General features: G+C 34.8%; 1 long non-coding RNA gene across 1 annotated transcript in view; it reads left to right on the top strand.

The window, feature by feature from the left end:
• The window catches only part of LOC116881031, an 877038-nt gene that overhangs the window by 662171 nt on the left and 191332 nt on the right, over window positions 1-23535 (top strand). The window contains exon 4 of the long non-coding RNA XR_004385327.1: window positions 3246-3353. This is a non-coding gene — a long non-coding RNA (uncharacterized LOC116881031). The remainder of the gene's footprint in view (window positions 1-3245; window positions 3354-23535) is intronic.

Consider the following 23535-nt stretch of genomic DNA (forward strand, 5'->3'; position numbering starts at 1 on the left):
TTGGGGTGTAGTAAATAATTTCAGGTCCATCGGAGCAATAGAAAGACAGCTGACTACAAAGAAGATGCTGTTTATTTACTAATATAAAATTCCACTTTTGGTGGGCTGGGGAGAAAGGTGAGGCCTATTAAAGTGGGCAAAGAGTGTGATCTTTTTTCTTTGTTTAAATGAAGGTGGGGTGGGGAATAATATACATACTTTCATGTATTTGTAGAAGGAAATTTTGCATGAATCCTAAGATGCCAATAAAGTTGGTCTCGTTGAAGGTGGCATAAGGAGAAGATGGAGGCAAGGGTGACAGAAAGACTTAGTCCTGTGTAGCATTTTGTGAGGCCTGTATTCATCTAAGTGTATTATCTATTCACAAAACAATAAATACATATGTTTTAAATTGCAGGGGGGAAATGTTGGATTAGTCTTGAGGAAATGTTGACAATTCCACTTATCACTTAAATTCATCAGATACTTAAGAGATGTTTGTATTCAGTTACCTAGGTAGTTTATAAGTTAGTAATTATATGCTTGAAATCAATCAGTACTAACAGGTCTGGCAGCCTTGAAATGAATGAGGTAAAGTTTCCTGCAGAGCTGTCCCAGAGTGAACTTGCAGAGCTATTTGAAGTTTCCCTTAGGATCTCTTTGGTTGTCTCGACTTTCCATGATAATCTTACTCCCCACCACCTCCCATGTTACAGACTGATCTGTCCTTTGGGCAAGGAGGAAACCATTTAACAAACTATTTCCTTACATTGTAACAGATTTTCTCTAGTAATGCACATTTATTGACTTAATGTTTATTGAATATCTACTAAGAACATGGCGATGAGCCATCTTCTGAGGCTATGAATTTGTCAGACATAAACTTTCCTTTAAGGAACTCATAGTCAAGTAGGAAGGTGGCACAGTCTGACTGCTTTGCAGAATGACATGTGCCATGGAAAGACCCCCCCCCCCAAAAAAAAAAAAGGGAAATGATCTCCTATTACCCAAACTGAAGAAAACCTTTAGGTCATTTCATGGATTTTAAAATATGAGTAGGGATTCTCTGGCAACAGGGAGGGAAGGGAAAGAAAACAAACTTCTTAAACAGAAAGAATAGCAGTTGTGAACAATCTGAAAATACACTGCCCATTACAAATGTTGAAGAGTTTAGTATGGCTGGAGAGTGTTTAACTTGGATTTTTGTCATTTTGAGAAGAATTATTGCCACTGTAGCTAATACTAACTACTTGGTAGATATGTATGTATTAGGTATGTTATGCCATTTAATTCTAACAATAAAACTCTGAGGTATGTTATCTGAATCATACAGATAATGATATCAAGAATTATAAAAATTTATCTAGTTACACACATAGGAGTCAAACCTACATTTGATTCCAAACCCCGTGCTTTGAAGTATGAACAAGTGTTTGCTGAACTTCTCTTATTCTCCTTTCAGAGTCACTCTTTACTTTTCTCCATCCTACTCTCTAACACTGGAAACTAGTCTGGATGGAATTCATCAAGAGACTCTGTGACCTTGGGAGTCCAGAGTGGTTTGTCCTGTAGGTAGGATAGATAGGAAACCAGAGAGAAGGGAGAAGATGAGTGTGGTTTATCTTAGCGCTGCCTCATGTCCTGTCATCTTGTGCTACCCGGGACTCCCAACCGAAGATCACTATTTCTGCCCAGGGACCTATATACATCTGACTCCATACATCTGACTCCTAGATGGTAGTAACTGCCCCCTGTTCTCATCTCTCCCAGCCTCAGGGTGGCACCTTCCCTTGCGGTTTCCCAACATATAGCCCCCAGTTTTGTAATAGGTTCTTTATTGGACTCTCCTCAATTATTCTAATTTGAAAGTGCCATCTGTTTTCAGTTGGCATTAGACCGACATTTAAGAAGTCATTGTTACTATCTGAATGAGAGCTAATGAGAGCTTATTGTGTCAGTTGCAGCAGAAATAAAGGGGGTGAAATGGATTCCAGAGGGAGAGGAGAAAAGTCTGAATTTTAAGACGGCTACAAGGAAAGAACAATATTCACTCTTAAGATATGACTTCTATTACGGAAAGAAAATGGGTTTCTCTGGCACCTTTATGTTACACTGCATAGGAGAATCTCTTAAATTTAAAGCAAAATGAGACAAAAGGAGAGGTTCAAACTTGACACCAGAAAGGGAATAGGTTTCACTGCTAGTGTTGAAGTACATGGAACCACACTATTCATTCAGAGAGGGTGGTGCCAGATATCAGGTCGTGATTCAAACAAGTGATGGGTACAAATTGAGTACAAGAGGTTAGAGGTTCCCCTGACTGGTGGATCAAACAGTAGGGCAATATCAGCCTGGTTCTGAGGATGAAGGTAAGGCAGCAAGCCTCAGAGGAAGGTCAGCAAGTAACAGGATCCCCACCATGAGATTCAATTCAGAGTCAGACTCCGAAGGCCAGAGAAGGGGGCAAGGGCAAAGGCAAAACGAGAGCTGCCTGGGACAGACTGCAACAAGAAGGGCATGTTGTTGGATTTCTTGTGTTTTCTTAAACCATCCAACTGTGCACCAGACTGGAGCAAGGCTGAGAGTGCTGAAGGTCAAGTGGCTTCCGTTATGACAAGTAAAGGACCGTCACATCCCTTTCATACACAGGCAGCCCAGCTAGGAGGTTTTGTTTAAGTCTCCGATTCCATCATCTGGTCAAAATCTGTATTTTCATGTAATGTCTCATAGTAACAACACTCTGGTGCCTTTGAGGAATCATGTGTGTTCTTCATCAGAGTCTCACAAGCTGAAGACTATAAAGTAGTAAAGGCATAAAACTGTTGTGTTACTAAATTGCTTCCTACTGAGATTTCTTTTGGTGGTGTTAAAAAAATTCAGGATGCAATATTTTCAACGAACTTTCTGGGGTTTAAGGTATTTTGATTTACAGTCTCCAAGGACAATATGTAGAAAATGGCTTCCTAAATTAACACACCAATTACTTAAACCAAATGGATAGAAATGCTGGCACTGAAATAATAATCCTTTATAAAGAATATATTATAGGAGAGAAAATATAGACGTCCCTTTGACTTAAACAGCTGCTATATTAATCATTGCGGTATAAATGATAGGGGTGAAGAGTTTACACTTCTCTCCTTTGTGTTGAACATTCTGATAAATGGGTGTGTGATGTGACAAGGAAAGATAACATAATGAATATCTTACTGTGCTTGAATGAACATTTAAAAAAAAAAAAGATTGAAATTCGTATTTTGTTCCAGGTGGGAATAAAAACAAGCAGTTCCTGGCCGGTGATACTCCAGTTAAGGGTGTCTGACTGACAGCATGTTGGCACCAGCATTGAAGGAAGTGATGGGCTTTCGCTCCAGGTGAGTACAGTTCTCCAAGATATAATGGGTGCATCTTTCTGATTTTTACCCGTGGAACTCAGAAGACAACTCCAGCAAGATTTTTACCCTCTTAAAATACTGGAATACTGCATTTCTTCAAAATATTATAGCTGTAAAATTCTATCGTACTTTAAAGTCAATGAATATATTTTTTCCTCTTTAAGTGATCAAACAGGTAACTCTGAATGGGTTTCTTTCTGAACTGGGTGTCAAAATGCCTGAACTGTAAGTAGAACGAAAGATGAAATTTCATACAGTGTTTGGGGGTTAAGAAGAAAGCCTATTTCCAGAAGTGACCAGTGGGAACAGAGTTAACATTAAGCATTTGAAATTGACTGACTGTTCTGTAGCCTTCATGACAGGCACAGGAGGGCTGAGTTAGCTATGAGGACTCCAAATTTTGTCACTTCCAAAATCATGCAATTAGAGCAAGTAGATAACCCAGTAACTCAAAAGACTCCTTGACTTCTGGTTTCTGAATGACATGAGATCAGAGGTAAGGGTCAGACATACACATATTCTAATTATGGTTCTCCATGTATGTACCTTCATGAATTCTTAAGCCAGAAGGTAAGCATCATTTAGGGACCTCAATATGAAGCTTTTGTGGGCTGAATAGAATAGGCTATAGATTTAAAGAATGGAAAACAAATGTTACACAACTTAATTTTTTAAATTTGCAAGACTTACATACTAGGCCAACACACATGTTAATTTACATATAATTTCTGCCTTCCACAGATTTAAATATTAACAAAGAAGGTAAGCTAATTAAGCCTAGAAGGGCAAGTGCTATCAAAAAGATGTAAAGAATATGCAATAAGTACTTATTCTACCTATCAAATATGTAATAATCCTTCCTTTTGTCACAGTGATTCTATACCTAGTGACAATGAAAGGGGGAAAATTAAGAATATCTGAAAAGATGTGAGCAAAGGATGTTTCTCATAATCTGTTTTAGTAGCAATGAAAATGATAAACAACCCAAATACTTAACTGCACTGAACTTATAAAATAGATTTTTGTTCAAACTGTGAAATTCTATAGAACTATTAAAATGATTTAGAATACTTATGAAAGAAAGAATAAGGATATTTTTAAATTTATAAAAGCAGTTTAAATGTTATGTTTAAATAACATAACATTTGTCTGTTTATGGAGAAAAGGCAGAAGAATATGATTATTTTATTTTTGTTTTTTTTTTTTACTTTTTTTTCTGATGTTTTCATACTGGATGTTTTTCATATAATCAGAAAAAATACAACTTAACCTTGAAAATTTTTTCATAAGAAAATAGGATCATAGAAGAATAAGATCATGAAAAAATAAGATATTTCTTCAGAGATTAACAATCAGGTTATGTGGGGCACCTGGGTGGCTCAGTCAGTTAACCGTCTGCCTTTGGCTCAGGTCATGATCTCAGGGTCCTGGAATCGGGCTCTGTGTCGGGCTCCCTGCTCAGCAGGGAATTGGCTTCTCCCTCTCCCTCTCCCTCTGTCTCCTCTTTCTTGCTCATGCTCTGTGTGTCTGTCTCTCTCTCAAATAAATAAATAAAATCTTAAAAAAAAAATCAGGTTATGAAAGAGAATTGGAGTAAAATCCTGTATTTGTGTAAAATGTATTATCTATACAGATAATGAGACAGAATTTAAGTAAAACCCTGCATTTGTATTTTTAAATGAATATATATGTATATTTTTTAGAAGAACACATATATGTGCTATGTATTTATTAAAATATACCACTTTTTTGTTTAGATAAGAGTTTAGGAGAGTCAAGTTAATTCCTATTTAGTAGATGTTTAAAGTCCCCAAAGAAAGAATGAAATTTGATAAGGGCCTTGAAGATTAACTATACAGAAATGTGCTTTCATTAGTATTAATAACAAAATTTGACCTGTTGAAATGGATAAGATTACATATTATGTTTACTTTTAAATAAAAGTATAAAATGAAAAGTATTGCTCTACTTTTCATTTTATAAAAAAATTATAGTATAAGTGATACACATTGAATGAATTTGAATATTGATATTTGTTTCAAGCTTAGAATAATCAATTTAATGTACTAAATGCTATCTTTTATTACATACTGACATTTTGCAAATACTACTACATTTTTAACAAAAATTACATTAGTGTGTGATTAATAATATGAACATATTCATCAAATCTTTGAAAGTTAGTTATATCTCATTACCATAGTTTTGTGCAATTCTTTATCTGACTTCAGTGATGCATAAGTAGGTCATATATTTATCTTAAAAAATAATAAAAGAAAAACTCTCATTCTCATGTGAACATTTCATTTTAAAACTAAATTTTGTGAAGAATAGCCATGGTGTCCTCTTTCACAGACTTCTCTGTACCTATCTTTCACGGAGACTATGGTTTCCAAGTCCATACTTTGCTCTTTTTATTTTCCCTGTATATTCTGCTTGAATGATCACATACACCCATGGCTTTAATATTCCCAAATCTGTTACTCTAAACCCACACTCCAATTTTCCACTAGAGCAATATTACCAAATGAACCAGAGGTATCATTCTCACGTTGGCTATGTTTCTTGCCTTTTTACTTCAGATTCCTCTTTAATGTGGTCTCCTCTTTCTACCTTCCTCAATGTCAAATCTGAAAAAGGAAAATCCTGCTCCTAGGGAAGGATTTAGAAGGAGGTGCCCAAATTGACTGAGTAGGCCTGAATTGTCCTTAAGGAGCAGGAGAAAGGACAAGTTCGTTAATGTCATTAACATGTTAATAACAATAATAATTAGAAATTTTCTCCCTTTTTTCCTATTATTTGTGAATTTACTCTTAGTAATTCCTCATCATTCCCTTATCAATGCCTCTCCCCACAACATGCACATTATAAATACATGACCTGACATTAAGTTGAAATGAGAAGAATGGCAGAAAAATGTGTAAAATGGTAGTTAACCAGTATAGGTGTGGGGTGACAGATTGGTACTTGTCTTAGGCTCAAATATCTACTCTCCCACAAATGAGTTATGCACTCCAGAGTCTATGATTCTCTTTAAGCCTTTGAGTCATAAATTATTCATTCTAAATTGTTCCAGTTCTAAAAGTCAACTAATACAGTGTTTGTGGAAAACAGTCTATAAATGTTTAAGCATTTTGTGGGTCTAAGCCTCGATTGTTATCAACCATAGAGAATAGAGCCAACCTACCAAAATACTTAGATGCGTGCATATGTATAAACACAATTATATATGCACATAGAAAAATAGACTACCTCTATTGAAGTAGTAGGATTAGTTGTTTCTGCCATGAAATCTAGCTTTTTGGTAAAATATCTTCAAGTAGGTTTTTGAAGAGAAAGTTTCTCCCTTTTTACTTTAATGTGTGTGACCTGCCCATCAAATCAACACAGTTCAATAATTCAGGAGGTGTTCTCTCTGCCCTTTGATCACAAAAGAAATTCAACTAGGGATAAAATCCCAAGATAATGAAGGCAACACAAAGCACCTTCCTCTTATAAAATCCACTCAGAAAATAAAAGTGGTATGAAAATTAAAGACACAGAATATTAAGATAACATTGATTCATTGATCCAGAAATTATTTCCAACCATATATTAATAACATTCCATGACCTGAAATTTAGGCTGCAGTGAACATCAACACAGCAGCAAAAATTATTTAATATTGCCAATAACTATAGTAATGTTGAACTTTAACAGTTGAAATTACATTTTCTGAAGTACTGAGAATATTTTGCAAACTATAACATTAAAAATTGTCAAGAGATGAGAATGGTCAGATGAATCAGTATTCATTAGACATTAAATAATATATGTCTAGAATAAATCAAAATAGATTTCACTTTGGTCGCACTGAAAGCACTTGGAGTTCCAAATAATGTATAGTAAAATCTGGGAGAATTAGATCCCCATAAACCAAAACTCAACTGGATTTTGTGTGCCTGTGTCCTTTATTCACATATCTCAAGAAAATGCAATAACCTAAAAATTTACCAGAGCTAAGGAAGGAAGGAAGGAAGGAAGGAAGGAAGGAGAGATACTCAGTCTTAAAATGATGGTTCTGAATAATTAAAATTTGTGATTAGTCAAAAATGTTAAGCATCTATAAAATATACATTATATTCCCCTCAGGTCTAAGGAGATAGACATGAAAGTGTTTCTATCTTCAATAATGATTCTCTGTGAGAGGAAATAAGCTACACATAGACAGGACTGAATAGTATGTCATTATGTACACATATCATACATATTTAGATAACTATTAGTGTCAGATGCCAGAAGATAAGGAGAGATCAAGAGCCAATATCTTTCTACAAGACAAAATTTGATTTGTGTTTCAGCAATTGAGAGGAATTCTTGAAGTAAGTTGATTTTGATAAGTTAAATGGATGGTGTGCAGGCTGAGAATGATATTATAGAGGGAGGGGAAAATTTATATGCAAACAATGACTTTGAGTATAGAGAAGACAAAGAAAAGAACATCTAGCAATTTTTGTTGCAATAAAGGGTAACAGTACTGGAAAGAAAAGCATAGAGATTAATTTTGGTGGTCTTTAATGTTAGCCCAAGGAGTATGTTCTTAATTTTATATTCCCTTTCTAGCAATTTTTGAACTTTACACTGTAATGGACCCTAATACCATTGAGAGTATAAATGCTTGCAAAATCTTTTTCTAACTTAAGATGGAAATACTCAAAATCTCATACTGGTTGAGTATATAAATAGTTGTTACCAATCTCTTAAATTTAGAGGAGTGCGAGTCAATAAGCAAAACTTACCTCCTAAAGCATGCAAAATATAAAACTTAAAACTTTTTCTTACCACTTTTAAATACATTTAATTTCCAGAGCAAAGATTATTGGTCTCAGGGTTAGAAATCTGCAGTACTTGGAACTATCAAAACTAATGTTGGTATAGTACAAAAACTTTTTACCATTTGTAATAAACAGAAACTCAAATTCATGATGACATAATGCTGAAAAGGCTTAAATTGCAAATATTATGAAGACTAAAATGCATATATTATGAAACCATACAGATATTCAGTAATCGTTATCTTTTTTTTGAAAATGTATTTATTCATTTTAGAGAGGGGGAGGGGCAGTGGAAGAGAGAGAGTGTCAAGCAGACTTCTCCCTGAGTGTGGAGCCAGGCAGGGCTTTATTTCATGACACTGATCTCATGACCTGAGCTGAAATCAAGAGCCAGACACTTAACCGACTGAGCCTACCCAGGCACTCCAAAAATGTGTTCTTAAAAATATGGTTAGTATTGTCATCTGCTGGATGTTTGGGGGGTGGGAAAATGAGAACTGATAAAAGAAAATATAATATTTCTATGTAATGAGAAAAATGAAAATAATCCTTTTTAAAAAGGCTAATGTGAGGTGAAGCAGCTAACTTTCTGGTTATTCAAAAAGATAAATCAATCTCCCTCAATGATCCTTTAGATCATATAGAACCTCCTTCAGTGTTTTATACAGAATATAAGACTTCAAATACAGAAAACATTACCAGCTCCCCTAGATCTATGACCGATGCTATAGAGAAGGTTATATTAAATTCAGACCTTAGCAATAGTAGATGGTAAACATACAAAAATTCCTCTTAAGGCAATTTCTTTTATCTTAATGAGAAGAATTTCCTCACATATTTAGGTCTCACTTGAGCAGATGTTCCTTTATATGAAAGAATAAGAGATCTTTACCATTAAACTTTTTTTATTATATCTTAGATATGTGATTAAAGTACTTTTTTGGTAGTTGTTGCAATATGCTGTAACAGTTAAATACCACCATCTGTAGTACAGAACAGTATATACCAGTTGCTGAAGTCAAAGGTCTTGGTACTCAATATTGGAGACATGGAAATTAGGGTGAACATATTAGACCTATGGAAACCGACATTTTATTGCCAGTAGTAGAGATCATTAGCATCTACTCTGGGTAGGAGTTGAACGCAAAGACACAATGTGCTTCATCTCCAAACATATTTTTAGTATTAGGAACAACCGATTTTACAAAGGTTAGAGGAATTTGTGATGTTCCTATCTTTGTACTGAAGGCTACGAAGCTCTAGCTTTCAAATTCCTTTCAGTGAATCCTAACTTTTTAAGGCAATTGTTTTAAGAGACACACACACACACAAAAAAAAAACAAAAGCATCTTCTGGGCTCTTTGAAATTCATTTTTCTGGGAGATGGTTTTCCTTGCAAAAGTATGTCATATGTAACACTGGACAGATAATTCTTTTCCAAAAAAAAATACACAAAAAAATTTGAGCAGGGGACCTCTCTGTAGAATGATCAGTGTACTTTATTTTTAAAATAGTTTTAAGCAGTTTTGGAGCACTACAAAGTGTTCTACTTCTTAAAATTGCTTTGTTTCTTAAAAATAGAAATTCATGATCTAGCAATCAAATAGTATTAAGAGACTTGCAAGAGCAACAGAATCGCATTTTGCTCTATTCTATCTGTGCTATGGTCACATCGAATAGAGAACAAAGTTCATCTCTCCTCTGTTGGTAATTACCTTATTTTTAATTAAACATGTTTATATTAACTTAATTAATATTAAACATTACCTATTAATTTCCTATTTTGATACTTATGCAGAATAAAGGACAGGCACCCCAATCACAGGACTTCATTTCCACTATCTACTCAATATACTGAATCAAATTGTTTTAGGAAAATCAACATTCAATGTTTAAATCATGATTATATAAATGTTGCTTTCTAGGTTTCTAACTTTTTAGCCCAAGATGCTTTTAATTTTCATTGTTTCTAAGATTATTAATGACTCTTTCAAATTTCAAATGCACAAAATGATGAAAATACTTGAGCTCCCCACTATTTATGTTGTGATCACACTCCTCCGCACTTTCATCCTTCTCCCATCTATGTCCTGGCTCTCTGCCTCGGCTTTTCTCTGTTGGATTTCTTGTTCCTGCATTGTGCTTATGATTATGAAAGTATCATGCCAATGCCAGCCTGATTTTATTTTGGAGACTGATATTTTTTGTGCTAAAAATTTAATTTCTTCAGTTTCATCTTAGCTGTCATCCATTTCTCTTTTTATTGGTTAGCTATTGGACCTTCTAGATTACTCTTTTCCTATCTTTAAAAAAATCTTTTTTTTTCCCCTTAGTTTTACTCTTTGGGAAATTTCCTTGACTTTATCTTATACTTTTCTTGAATTAAAAACAAAATCCTTTTATTTAGAAAAAAATGAGAAATGCAGAAAAGTCGTTGGCGGTGGGGGAAAGTACAAATAATACGTCAGGATCTTTCACCTAGACTATCTATAGTTAACATTTGTGTCTTAGCTTTCTTTCTCTATATATTTACACACTCCCCTTGTATCAAGCGTTTTTTTTTTTCCTTAATCATTTGAGAGTAGGTAGCATACATCATTATCCTTCACCTCTAAATACTTCAGTCTGTGTTTCCTTAGAACAAGGATATTCTCTTACATAATTAAAGTAGGGTAATTAGCTTCAGTAAATGTAATGTATAATACTTTGATATAATCTATTGCTGGTATTCCAATTTTATTAACTGAGCCCATCCTTCGTAGTATGTTTTCATTCCAATATGGAATACAGTCTAGAATAATGTATTGCATTACCTTGTATTAAACAACAAATGGAAGTATATTAAAAATTGGGAGTTTATTTGAAGAAAAATCTGTTCAAATTAGGCAGCACCAAACACGAGGTGGTTAGGAACACTGCAGCCAATAGGAGCTCAAGGATAGACATTTGCAGAGAAAAGGGAACAAAATAAAGTAGGGAAATTTTTTATTGGCTATAGCTGAAAGCCTATTAGCAGCCCATTTTATCTGATGTGTTGTTGGTTTTTAAGTTTTATTTACATATTTTTATTTTTTGATAACTTTTTCAATTATCATAGCACACATTCTTTTTCTATATCACTGATAACAGTAAATTTTCTGCCCAGTTTTTTTAACTTCCTATTGTCTGTTTATTCTCAGTACTTTTGGGTCTCAGCTATAGGTCTCAGTAATGCGGCAGTTTTCTTCAAATGACTGACATTTTGTTCTCCATTTGCATAAAGTGCGATGTTTGAGTAGGAGTTCAGGTAATATAATTTGGCTGATCATGTTCTGGAAAGCAAGCAAGAGAAGTGGGTTACAGGTCCCTTGATTAAGTATGTCCACTTCGTATAAAAGCTCTGTCCAAAGTCAAGTGTACCAGGTTTCCTTTCTCCAGATAGACTTAGAATTGGGAATTTGGGGGGTAGGAGATGACAGGAAATGGAAAAGGAATAGTCTTTCATCCCCCTGTGGGGGATGAAAGAGTGACCACTTTAGAATTTTATCAATGTTCCCCTTTTTAGAATTGCATCTCACCCCTGTCTTCTAAAACACTCTGTTATTCCAAGAGTTGGGCCACTGGCAGTTTCTGTAGGTGCTTAGCTGACCTCTCACTGTACTCCACACTGTGAGCACGTGGGCAGCAATTCCTAACCTCTGCTATATCAACCGTCTTTCCTCTGTTGCCTACCTTTCGCAATGTACTGACGTACAGTACAGAGATGAAGGATATGACTCTGAAACCAGAATGCCTGGGCTTGCTACATGCTGAATATGTGATCAGCAAGTTGCCTAATGATTCCACAACTCTATTTTAACACCTGTAAACAGGAGATGGTGATGGGATGTTATAGGTAGGAAGTGAGTTTAGAATAGGGCCTGCACACACCAAGGTTGATAGCAGCTGACACTATTACTGTCATCTCTCTTCCACTAGTATCTCCTTTTTCTTTCAAGCTCCTGTTTTTTGGTCAGCCCCTAGTTGACCTTTTGTTTGTTTGTTTGTTTGTTTAATGATTTTTGCTGTCTATTGAGGTTTGGGGGTGGGGCAAGATATTAATAATTCATCAGTTTTTGGTTTCATCTTAATAAGGTTCTAATTATTATTATTATTTTTATTTTTATTTTTACTCTGGAATAAAATTTTTTGTGTGATGACTAAGCTCTTTCAGCACAGTATTTCATTTTATCTTAGGAATTAAAATGACAACTTTTAAAAAAACACCCAGATTAATTCTGGATTTCATTTGTCTATATGAAAATTACTCATTTTCTTTTATTTTAGAATTTATATTCTCATTTATTTTATTTTATTTTATTTTTATTCTAGGGTATTTAATTTAGAATTATATGTATGAAGTGTCCTAAAATCTTATGTCATTGATTACCGTGATTTTGAGACATTGGTACTATCTGTATGAGAACTCATATATAGGATGATCTAAGGACACCTTTCCAATTAATATTATAATATAAAACTTTACAAAAAGACATTCTTATTTTACTATGTATAACCTATTAAAACAGCAATAGAGTCCTTATCTTCTGTGCACTGATATTTATGTTATAGAAAATCAGTTATTTAAATATTTATAAAATGAGAGTTGAGAGCAGCACTTTTGAAAAGCAGTTAATAATGAACAGACATCAAGGGAGCTATCATTATAACAGCAAAGTGCTTTGCAACTCCAATAACTTCAGCAGTGTAGAAACAGGCCATCAAATTTAATTAAAAGCAGTCAAAAATAAACTGAGAAATTGAACTGTAAAAAGCTGTCCTTTGCCAGGAGCTGAAGGCAGAAAGAAAGCAAGGGAGAGCCTTGAAAGTAGTAATGAATTGATAAGCCTTACTGCCTGCAACTTGTAATGCACTCTGTCAGATTTTAGTTTCAGTTAAACTAGATTAATAGGGCAATCACTGATTCTCTATCTTAAATCCTTCTTCGTCATCCCCCCATTATAGGCTCCCATGATAGATGGAAGCCTGAGTGGGTCAAAATTTCCATTCATTTCTTTGCTCAATCATTTTTTAAATAATGCTGGCATCTACATTTGCTGGACACCAGCATTCTCTGTGATATTTTAAAAGCAGAAATAAATTTAGTGACTGACAGGCTGCAGCCTTCATTTCCAAAGAGGCTTAATTCCTTTTTATTCATCAGAGCTAGAAATCCCCTGGAACGTGAGCGATTGACATCTCTTTCTACCACTAGGGGCTACCATGGTGAAGTGAATGATAAAGAGAAGATTACAAATTTATTGTTGCTTTAAACGCTCAGATTAATGTGAATCTGCAGAAACAGTACCACAAGGACAAAAACAATTTGCCCTCGATCATTTTATTTTTATAATAATGTTCTTTAATGAAGCTAAAGCTTTCCTGCTGTGACCTTATTATGTTTTTCAACATCAGTGAGAAATAGAGTCCTCCGAATTGTAAGAGAGCTCATGAAACAGCAGGGATATTGAAATAGAGGATCAATTACTTTTTTGCAGTAATTTTGAACTTGAAATGGCTACAGCACAGCCTTTGTAGACAAGAAGACAAACCAGCTTATTGAAAAGCCGTGTGCAAATTATACAGATCTCCAAATGCTGAGATAGGCAAACTGTTCTTTTCTACTACCTTTCACGTGATTACAACATGCCTTTAAGGAGCAAGCACTCAAGATTATGTTGCAGAAGAAACAAACAAAAAACTGAAAATAGAATTTGTCACCAGTTAAATGTAAAATTTTGAAATATATTTAAGAGTCCTTCAGAAAATTGATAACATCACTGTTTACGGGTTAAATCTTACTCATTTTAACCTAAAAAAAGGATCTTTGACTATAGTCAGAATTTAGACGTCCAGATGAGGATGGAAACAGACAAGTGTGTAGATCTTATAAATATAACAGATTGTTGCATTTATGAAATATTGTAATTTGTGAAGTGCTTCCAGATTCATTATGCCATTCAATCCTGGCAGCGATCCTTAGAAGCTCAAACAGGCATTGATACCTTATGAAGGCAGCAGTAAGGAAGCCTGAGGCTAGGACGGGTTAAAAGATTCACGCCAGGTCATGGCACCTACCTAACTTGCAGCTGGCACCTGCACCTACGTGATGAACCAGTACTCTCTCCTTTCAGTTTTTGCAAGAACTCCCAACTTTGAAAATGCAAATCATTTAGCTATAATAAAGTCAGTGTTACCAGAGTATATAATTTTCATCTCCATCTGCTGCATTCAGGCAGGAACTTCTCATTTGTGCTGATATGGGAATCGCATGGATCAATGGACCTTTGGAGAATGAAAGTGCTAAGTGTACTTTATCTGAATAACTGTCCTGCAACACATGCAGGACTTCACAGCTGTCTACGGGGTGGGAATCTGAGATGACTAGTAAGGGAGGCTAAGATCCTTCTTCAGAAAAGGGCACTTGAATTGAAAACCACATTTTTTTTTCCTGGACAGGGACTTTCCTGCCAGGGTGGGGCTTGGGCAAGACCCTCAATCACCTTGGTCAATGAGATTGACTTAGATTGAGGATCAAGGTGATAAAGTCTTGAAGCTTCTTAGAAGGAAGAGAAATGAACTTTCAAGATTGGGATCACAAGAAAATGGAAGAAGTGGAAACAAGGAAATTGGTGAAGTAAGGAAAAGGTGCTATGGTGTAAGTGTGAGGAGCAAAGTACTGAGAAATTTGGAGGAAAAAATAGAATTCAAATAAGTTCATTCATTTTTACATTTTTATAAATCAAATATTGCCTTTGAGTTGGGTATTTTAGCTTTTTTTAAAGCTGGTTTTAGTTGCCTCACATGAGTCAATAAAAGGTTGCCAGATAATATTCTATCTCCTCAACACTGAGATGATAATAAAAATGGCATTCACTGAGTTATGACTAATGTGCCAAACACTTTTCTAAGAACTGTACATGTATTATAGTGTAAACACTGTAAGTATGTTAATTATCACTCCTATTTTAAATATCAAGGGGTACCTGGGTGGTTCAGTCCGTTCAGTGTCTTACTTTTGGTTTGGGCTCAGGTTATGATCTCTTGGGTCATGAGGTCAAGGCCTCCACTGGCCTCCAAGTTCAGCAGGGAGTTGGCTTGAAGAGTCTCTCCCTCTGTCCCTCCCCCACTCTTCAAATAAAGAAATACACTTTTTAAATAAATAAATTCTAAGACAATAATATACAGCAAATTTAGCTTACCTAATTAAAAACTGTTAAACTAGGGGCACCTGGGTGGCTCAGGCAGCTGAGGGTCAGACTCTCAATCTCAGCTTGTGTCTCGATCTCAGGGTTGTGAGTTGAAACCCTATGTTGGGTTTCACACTGGGCATGGAGCCTACTTAAAAAAAAAAAAATCAAACTGCAAAGCTGTTAAGTGGTAAAGTCAGGAGCTTTTGACTTGATAGTCCTTACCACTTTTCAAGCCATTCCCTTAAAGGAAATAATAATGAATCTCCTTATTTGGACAGTTTTATTTGAATTTTAAAAATAACATTTGTCAAGCTCACAAATTTATTTGAATTTCCAACTAGAATGATATTAATTGAATATGCCCAGAATATTTTGGGACAAAGCCCATTTTGCTCTTTGAGATAATGTGAAGAAAACAAAATTTACATTTCTATATTATGGTTATTTCCATATGAAATGCAAAATATATCCAATAATCCTCTGTGACCTTGTATAAGAATGGTTGCTATGATGTACAGAGATATAGTACAAAAGTCTTTATTGCACAGGTTTAAGCAAGGACTTCAGTTGCAACCACTTATTAGAATGTGGTTTTGAGCATGATAAAATCTGTTATAAACTATGTTATTACTGAGAACTTCATATATGTCAACTATGTCTGTGTGTTTGCATACATACAGTTGATTTACATTCCATATTTGTGAATTTGTCTACTTACTAAAATGTACTGGTGACCCTAAAATCAATGCTCATGGAACTTCCATGGTCATTCAAGGACATGCAAAGGGTGGTGAAAATATGAGTCACCCTGCACATTTTCCCCTAACGTGGACCAGGTGATGCTCTGTTGTTTTGCTAATATTTATAAACAAGTGTCCATTATATGCTCTACCTAGTTTTATATTTCCTTTTTGTTGGCTTATATAGTATGTTCACTGTTTTTAAAAATAGCCCCCAAGTGTAGTGCTAAAGTTCTGTCAGTGTTCCTATCTTATGTTCCAAGATAACTGAGATTCTCTTTATGGAGAGGATACATGTGAAAAATAAGCTTCATTCAGGCATGAATCAGAATGTTGCCAGCTACAGATTCAATGTTAGTGCATTAACAATGTATATGAAATAAGTTATCTTTAAATAGAAACACACTTAGAATACAGTTATGTCTTGAATGATTGAAAATATTGTGACTGAAGCCAGCAGAAACCTAATCCTATGTTTTCCCTAGGAGCAATGCTTCAGTACTCACCAGTTTATTACTCCCTGTGACTTCATAGAACCTAACTCCTGTGAATAACAATTGTATATCTTATCTCTCTATCTTGGCCAAAACAGAAAAGATTCCAATCCTTTCCAATTTGTGTATCTTTACAAGTTTCTTCCAAATTATTTCTATCATCAGGTCAAAGACTGAATCTATTTACTCTATGAAATCTCTTGTAAATTTACTTGCTGGAAGAATGTATTACCTATCACTTAAAACGATAGTGTCATCTTCAAAATAGCTCCATTTAAATTGTATAATAATCCTGATATCTATGCAGCAAGAACTGTGAATGGGCCAAATGACAGTCATTTCTCACAAAACCAACTTCTTGAGGTATGCTCAATATTCTGAAATTAAGAAGAAAGGAGGGGGTAAGGAGGGAAAATAATTGTTAGATAAGATCCAGAAGAAATGAGAGTGAATGAAATCCAAGGTGTGTGTGTAGAAGTTGACCCTAGAAAGGAAGAAGGCATCTTTTTCTGAAGACAGAAAGGTAGAGACGAAAATGAAGGAAGGGATAGAAAATGATACAGAAAGCAAACAAACAAAAACCTTGAAAGGAGGAAACCTACAGGTGGTTAGATTTAATGATTTTTAATTTTCAAAAATAAAAGATGGGCAAAGTTATCTGCAGATGTGTTACTTATTGTATACCCTACTATACAAAGCCTTGCTTGGAACTGGAAACACAGCAAAGGTGAATTAAAGACATTGCATACATATCCCTGTGAGACTATGATCTCATACAAGATAATAGACTTTACACAAATCCTTGTATCACATTACACATTAGACTATATGCCTAAGAAAATACAAATAAAAGGCTATATGGACTTTCCTGAGAATAAAAGGAAATGTTGTCTTCTTATAGTTTTGAAGCTCCTAAGCGAGTTTTCCTTAAAAAGCATGTAAATGAAACTGTATGTTCAGGAAGCTAACTCCTTTGTGATGGCTTATGATATGATATCTTAAAATCTGAGAAGAGTGAAAATGCTTGTATGTCTTTCGTATTATTTGTAAAAACTCTGTAATTATAAAAAGCTGATGGATTTTGTAGATTGTAATGAGATGCAGGAAAAAGCATTGAGCTATATGAAAATTACTTAGAAAACCATGTGAGCTGTCAAGATTGTTTTCCCCCTTGTAGAGTCTATTCTTTCTGACTTATTCTAGTGTATTTTTACCTTAACATATATATTTACAAATAAAATCTAATGATGTTATTTCAAAATAATTAACTTAAAAGTAATATATTATATTACTACTTTTATTAACTCTCTTTTTAAATATATCAGTTTGGAAAAAATGGAAGGCACAAATGGGTGACAAAAAATATAAAACACTTCTGTTACTACTTAGATAACTATAAATTACAGATTATATTTGGATATTTTCTTTATATGTATGTATGTAAATATGTATATGTTTTCATATTATCCATCATATTTGTATTTAATATTTTTGGAAGCTTACTCAGTGCTTCATTACTTAATTGTTTAGTTATCCCTACTTTATAGATGATAAAGATTAGGCTTAGAAAGGCTGCATAATTTGTTTAAGGCCCTGTGACTATCACTGTGGCATAGCCGAGATTTAAACCTCATGCTACCTGAAACTCATCTTTTTTTTAAGATTTTATTTATTTATTTGACAGACAGAGATCACAAGCAGGCAGAGAGGCAGGCAGAGAGAGAAGGGGAAGCAGTCTCCCTGCGGAGCAGGGAGCCCGAGGTGGAGCTTGATCCCAAGACCTTGAGATCATGACCTGAGCCAAAAGCAGAGGCTTAACCAACTGAGCCACCCAGGTGCCCCCTGAAACTCATTATCTTAATGCAATATAGGCTGCCACACTGAATTGTAAGCTATTCTTTTCAATGATACATATTTTTGTCTTCTACAGTTTATAAAATCTATTATTCTTAATGATTTTATAAAAAAAATCTCTTGTATCAGTTCCTGAATTTTTTCTTCTTTTTTAAAATACAAATTTCAGTAGATAAAATACAGTGTAATATTACTTTCAGGTGTACAATATAGTGATTCAATGCTTCCATACATTCCATCCATACAACCAGTATTTATCACAAGTGTATTCCTTAAATCTTTAAGAAATCCCCATTATAATTTCAGCTGTTTCTAATTTTTCTTTATTAGAAACAATGTTCTAATACATATGCACAAGTGCCTTTTATAACTTGTCCCCTTATTTAATCAGAATAAATCCTAAGAAGTAGAAGTGGAATTACTAATGAAGGTTTAGGTACCTTTTACCCTGTAAAATTGCCCTCCAGGCAACCATACTGGTTTATAGTATAACTAAAAGTGCATAGGAATGTCCCTCTCCCCATACCCATGCCAGCTCTGGGCATAGGTTTCTTTTAAATCTCCATCAATTATATGCAATTGCCTTTAAAAATCATTTTAAGAAATGTAACTCTAAAATTTCAAGTGCTTTTAGAGAAATTACATAGGCTAAAGGAAGAATTCCTGGAAATACCATTTCAAAATGAGACTTAACCATTTTTTAGAGATTGATTTTTTTTTTTTTTTGCCAGCATGGCAATATCCAAGCATTTCAGAATAAGTAATTTTTATTTCCACTTTTTTCTAGTTTACACTAACATCACTGCATGACTCTGACTTAGTAAATGAATGTCCACTCTCTTAAAGTTAACCAAGTTAGATTGATTCAAATAAAAGACATCAATCATTGCCCATGATTTATCATTCCATAAGATTTTTCCTTTTATTTTTCACTTAAATAATGTCTTTTCGGGGCCAGGATATAGAAGGGAGTAGTAAGTAAAAACATTTATAATTGACTTAGATTCTAAAATAAATCAAATTGTTCCAGTAATTTTCTGAATCTGCAAAACAGAGCACAGAGAATTAATGAAATAGGATTACTGAATGAAACAGGGCTCCGTCAGTCTTGGCTTCCAGTGAACATGTATTTCCAAGAGGGAGAATCCAAAATGCATTGCTTCTCATGTTTGCAGAGTCTTGGTAATCTTAATGTTGTTACTTGCCATTATTGCAAAAGTCTGCTCTCTTCCATGTAATTTGTAATATTAGTCAAATGTTGCTTTCATTACTTGGACTGTATGATTGATATGCTGGGCATGAAGAGCACAGTTATCTTTAATTCCGTTTCTTTTTGGCAGAGAGAGATATACAGAATATAGGCTGACAACAATTTGAGCCAAGAACCAGACTGTCCCAGAATATATAGTCTCTTAAGTTTTTCTCAAAAGTTCTATTGTGAAGGAAAATATGAGTGAAGAAATGCTGCAAGAAATGATATCTTATTCAATTTCTCTGGATATTGTATATGGCATGTTTAATGAAGCTTAAACTGTATTTGGAATCATGACATATATAGACATTTAACATCACAACTCTCCTATTGACATCCTTACCACGTTTTTCTTTATTTTAAACTATAAAAGTATACTTGATTATTTTCTACATAACAAAACTGTACTTTTTGTGAAGCCCAATGGGATTAATTTCTCTCAAGACTCAATGCCAGATGGCTCTGTGTTTCCTGTGAGAAACATGTTTTTAAGTTATGGATGCCATATATCACATAATGGACCCTGTTTTTGAGTAGGCTGCCAGGGTGCCCAAACTTAACAAGGGTTCAGAAAAGGATCCAAGACCTTATGATATGGGTGGAAAGCATTAACCTCAAGTTGTATTTTTTCTCTCCTACTCTTTTTGCTTTGGTTATTTTTATGCCTGATTTGCATTTCTTTCTAGGCAGTGTCAAGTCCCACTGAAAATTATTGGGATGTGAGAGGTCTTAAAACAAATTAAATAATTATCTTATTTGAATACTGAGCATATGAAGCTAACATTTTTATAAATGAATAGTTTGCTAGCTAGGGTGAGGGAAAGGAAGGATATATATTTAGACAATACTATAAAAACAGTAACCATGTAAATAGAAAAGGGCGTGGGAATTGAAAACAAAAGCAAATACAAAAATCAGATTTTCAGCCTGAGGTATATATGTGGTCCCAAAAGAGAAGGGAGGGGTAGAATAGAAGGAGAGGGAAACGGTTGTTTTTAAAAGTAGGAATTACAAGTCACAACTGAAATGAAAAGACCAGGGAATTCTAGTGATCAGGCTCTGAGAAGACCCAGTACAAGAGAATGTCACTAGACTAAATTATTCCAGATCTTGTCTCCTGAAGCAATGCTCTTCATTGCCAACCCATGACTGAAAAAGCCTCCAGGCATTGTTTGTCCATTTGGACCTGTGGGGATGGAAACAGGGACAAGTGACACACACCATAAGGTGGGCAACAGAATTTAATGTTATAATTAGTGGGCTTATAGTAAAATATATTAGCCACTTAGAATGTCTGTATCAGGACAGAGTAGACAGGATGGTGGAATGAAAACTATCTTCCCTAAATCCCTCCATAGTAATGGGTATGATTATCTTTTACCTTTTTGCGCTTCTCCTGGAGCTACTCCCAATCCATCTTAGAACAGGGGCTTTTGCAGAGGCAAGAGATGTGTAGACTCCTGGCTCCATGCTTGTAAAATGACATGGCATGATGCAACCAACTGAATATTCTTTCAACTGCTGAAGCTTAAAGATAGACTAAGAGATGGAACAAGAGAATTATTCAAGGCTATATTCTATGCTTGTCAATGGAAGCATGTAATCTGGAGGAAAAAGACAAGACAAAACTATTTTTTTTTAGCCTGATAAAAGTTTTTTTTTTTTTAATTTTTATGATGGTTGTCACTCCTTTATAAACACTTTTAGTCAATTAACCTCTTTTAACATAATTTTCCATAACTATTGAATGGCATAAATGAAACATTTGGAAAGCATCAAGCATGATGCCTAACAAAGAGTGTCCTTAAAACAAAACAAAACAAAACAAAACACACAGCTCCATTTCATAATTTCTAGCTCTACTAGATTTGAGAGTGTGCACATGGTGTAGGGGGAGGGGCAGAGGGAGAGAGAGAGAATCCTGAGCAGAGTTCACACCCAGTGAATGAGAGACTCACAGGATGCTCATTCTCTCCACACTGAGATCCTGACTTGAGCTGAAATCAAGAGTTTGACAGTTAACTGATTGAGTCACCCAGGTGCTCCAGCGTAACCAGATTTCCTAATTGGCTTTTCTTTAAGAAAACATTGCATTTAGGGAGATAAGCCTACAATCCCATAATCCTAGTACTCCCCAAATGGAATTACATGGATAACACATTCATTTAGAAATTTAGAGGAATGTATTATTATTAGGACAGATTCCCACGGCTTAACAAGTTCCCTGGTGGAAGCTAAGAATGTCATTTGGAACTGCTGATTCAGTGAACCACATTCTACGAGTAAACAGAGCTAATGATTTCACAGTATAATTTCTTAAAACACACATATAACAATATTTTTGTCTACTCTGTAAAATTTGAAAATTGACCAACACTTGCTTATGTAATTGGTTTTCCTTCTTTCTTTTAATGTCTCCTTCTTTTTCTTCCTCACTCAACTTACTCATTCATCCTCCCCAAGTTTCTCTCCTGTGCTCTCACTCAGCATTTTCATCTACCTTCACAACTTCAAGTTAGGTCCCAAGTAGTTAGATTTTCATTTTTTTCAACTTTTTTCCTAAAATGCAATCTTTATCTCTACTCCCTGTTTTGCAGTATTTTCTTCATTCCCACAACCTCTTTCAACTTAACTATGAAACTCTAACCTCCTCAAGGAACTCCTTATTGTACGTCAGCAAAGCAAGAGCCTGAAACTGTTGATGGGGACAGAACTTGAAGCAATAAGTAGGTAAAGACCATCTGTAAGAGTTTTTTTTAATACGGATCCAGACCAGCATGTTTCCACTGCCAGGTCTGATAGCCAAGTACATTTAACTCTATAAGTTGTTGAAAATTGAAAGGAAGTTGTGAAGAAAAAAAAAATATATGACCGTTTTTTTAAAAAATATCATCCCATCCATTATTTTCTTTAAATATTTAGGTAACTTGGTGCATATTTTGAAAAAGTCCCAAGAGGAAAGAAAGATACAGAAGGAAAAGTTCATTTTCTTCCCACTTTGCTCTCCTTCCCTCAAATCTACTCTCTGAAGTAAACATGTTTTCCAGGTTCCTACACATCCTTTTAAGGTATCTATGCATATAAAGCACATGTGTACGAGGCACACTTTTTAAAAGTTATAACTGTTGCATTTTGTGCACATTGTTTTACATCTATAATTGTGTCTTAGAGAAAAAAGTATGTATTGACCGTTTATGTGATTTTAAAAGAATAGCTGCAATTAACATTTGAAAATTGTTACTTTGTGTCAGGCACTGGCTAAGTCCTATATATTCCTTATTTCTTATAACTATTCTAAAAAAGTACCATTATTACTTCCTTCTCATAAATGGGCAGACAGAGCCTGAAGAAATGAAACAAGCTGTGGAAGCTTGCCCAGCTAGTAAGTGGCCAGACAAGTGGATTCCAGAGCCTGCTGTGGTGTCCATCATTCCCCAACTTTGCAAGAACACTGACCTGAGCAGGCCAGGAGGGAGAGGGAGTGGAAGTTTGTTGAATTAGCTAACGGTACTCTTTAGTAATAACTGTATACATTGACTTAGAACAAATAGAGAAATTTCAAAGAGGGGATATGTGTAATTGAGCTGAATATTTTTGACTGAAAAAGGCTTTGTAGGGGCTTTGATGCAGATCTGGAACACTTCATTTTTTAAAAATTGTTGTTTTCTGTTATATTTTAGCTTTTTTGATGGTGACATCATAATTGGAATAAGTTGGAGCAGCAGGAGGCTGCGATAGTGATGAGAGAGAAAATACATTCTCACTCACCACAGAGGATGGGTACCAAGTGGAAAGA

The sequence above is a fragment of the Lontra canadensis genome, unplaced genomic scaffold (assembly GCF_010015895.1).
Source record: "Lontra canadensis isolate GAN:19392208 unplaced genomic scaffold, GSC_riverotter_1.0 scaffold70, whole genome shotgun sequence".
NCBI classification, from domain to species: Eukaryota; Metazoa; Chordata; class Mammalia; order Carnivora; family Mustelidae; genus Lontra; species Lontra canadensis.